We start from the raw sequence: 2,696 nt of genomic DNA, 5'->3' as shown, positions 1-2,696 counted from the left end.
CAGGAAAAAAAAACCCAACCAAAATGCATAGGGCATCAGCAATTCCTTGCTGTATGTGCTCGTGCAGGTCCCTCACTCAGAGCAGACTCCATTAACTGTTTGCAAACACTGAGCAGGAGCACGGGCTGCAGCTCAGCACGGACCCAGAGGAGCAGGATCTCTGCAGTTTCCCAAGAATGAGGCAGGTTAGGACTCTCCACTGCCAGGGATAATCTCATTTTCAGTCATGCTTAGCACCTGCAGTGCCAGCCAATACCAATGAGAGTAACGGATGTGCCTCTGAAGAAAAACAGAGGGATGCAGAATAATTAATCCCTTTCTCTACAGGGTAATGTTCTCTTCCACTGATTCACTCCCAGACACTGCTCTGTTCATGATTCATTAGGTAAGACTGAACTGCAATTTTTTTTTATGACTTTAGTCCTCAAATCTTGCAACCACCACACACAATGGTAGACTCACATCAGCAGCACAAGATGCCTTTTCCAGTCTGCTCTGAGTGTGTATCCTCTGCTGCTCAAGATTTACAAGAGGGGCAGAGAGAATTAACAGTTTCTAACCTATAACACCTCCCTGGCTGCCTGTGATGATTTGCTGGTCGTTCTGTACTGTACCTGCATTCTCACCACCCTTCAGACCCAGTTATTATAAACTGCCCTGCCTTTTCCTTTGGATGGTGTTATGATAGAAACACAGTTGGTTCCTGGCCAAACTTGCAGAGTGAAGGACAATCTACTGCCACTTTAAAGCATTTTCTACAGTACGTGCCACAAACTTCTCAGTTAAAATGCAACAGATTGTAGGATCACAGAGTAGTTCAGGTTAGAAGGGGTCTTGGGAGGTCACCTCATCCAAAATTAACTCCACCCTGGAGCCAGCTGAGGTTACAAGGACCATTCCTGTGTTTGAAGCATGCTGTCACTGCTTAAGCAAAGAGCTCTGTGGAATGGATGTCACGTCCCTAGCCTTGGTTTGACAAGTGGCTTTCTGGTGTAAGAATAAGTTATTATTTCTGGAAGCATCACCCATTTCCATGAATGATTTGTGTTCATTTACTGAGGCTCTAAAACCAACAGCTTCCCAGCAACACATCAGAGACCTTTATATAATCATCCTAAAAGTGCTGGTTTTCAGCCTTCACTAGCAAGTCCAGAGCAAGTAAGAGAAACGGATTAGATGACACTTAGTCCCTCAAAACAACACCTGCCAAATACACACACACACAAAAGTGTTTAGGGAAAGTTTCTCAAGTATATTGACAACAGAAAAACAGGGTGATGGTGGCAAGCTAGATAAGGATTAGACCTGGGTGCTGTGTTTGCTGTGAGACCAGGGACTCGCTGAAGGGAAACACAACACAATCTGAAGAAGAAAAGGTGGGGAGACAAGGAGAGACTTTCTTGACAACAGAACCTGGGTAAAGTCTCCTTGACTCTCAAAGAGATCAGATGATGTGGCACTACTCAGCACAACAGGGTCTGTTCTGCAATGGGAGGAAAAAGGGAAATAAAGGCATTGATTTGGTTCATTTTTCTTTGAGTCCTTTCTGGTCTTTCTCAGAAGTGTAAAGGAGCCAGTTTGTGTTCATACAGAACACGGTGCTCACGCATGGAATTTACTTAGATCCAGAGCAGAACCACGCTCCAGTCACACCTGAACGATGCTTTTGTTGGGAGAAAAGGACTCCCTCTCCAGTGTGGATTTCACACCCTCTCTCCCAAGAATTATGTCAACAAAATCACACTGTAAAGCAGCCTTCCCCCTCCATCCCGGGTCATTTATTAACACAGTTCAAGATCAGCCAGTATTTTCAGCCCACAGAAGCACGAACAGTTACGTCAGCTTCCACCTGGCAAACATGGTGCTTTCATCAGAGCACAGAGAGCTGGAGAAGAGGCCCTGCAGCAGTCAGCCAACTTCACAGGTTGAGATACCTCAATGCTGTGTGTTATGAAACGCCTGGCACCGTCCTGGTGTGATGCAAGCAGGTGCCCTGGCTGAGGTGGTGAGAGTGTCCAATGCCCAGCTCTGGAGAAGGTTCCCTGCAGATGTGGAACCTCTGAGAATGAAACAGCAGCCAGGGAGGGGAAAAAGACTATGAACTGAGTTAAATGTGGCTAATGGAGAGCAGCAGACAGGCTCCAAACACCCTGGTAAGGATCAGCTGCCAGAACTGGGGTATTTGGAATCTTGTTTTTAAATCCTGTCTCATTCAGCAGCCTCAGGGAAGGTCCTTAACAAGTTTGTTCCTTAAACCCTTCCCCACGTCACTCGCAGAGCTGACAGCAGCACTGTGTACCCTGGCCTGGGCAGGATTCCCAGCCGTGGCTGTTCTTCGTGTTGGGTCCCACTTCAAGCGGAACTGGTAACGGTAGGAAGAGCACTGCTAGCCAGAGGCTGGAGAAGGATTGTGTGCAGGAAACTCTACGGGGCTTGAATAACAGCGTTAGAGAGCAGAGCTGATATTGTGAGCTCCAAACCCAACTAAGGGAATGAGACAAACACAGATATCTACAAACAGTATGTTCAGGATGCAGACAGGCTTCCAGGCAGACAGAGACAGTTCAACACAGAGAAGGGGAGTCTGTACAAGAGGGAGAGAATTCCCAAAGCACCCCGATAACCAGCAGGTGTAACAAAAGAGCTGGAAACCGGCCATTTCACAGCTCCCGGAGCTGTCAGACCCACTCAGGGAC

This window comes from Antrostomus carolinensis, unplaced genomic scaffold (genome assembly GCF_000700745.2).
Source record: "Antrostomus carolinensis isolate BGI_N321 unplaced genomic scaffold, ASM70074v2 scaffold35309, whole genome shotgun sequence".
NCBI lineage: Eukaryota > Metazoa > Chordata > Aves > Caprimulgiformes > Caprimulgidae > Antrostomus > Antrostomus carolinensis.
This window is presented reverse-complemented; position numbering follows the sequence as displayed.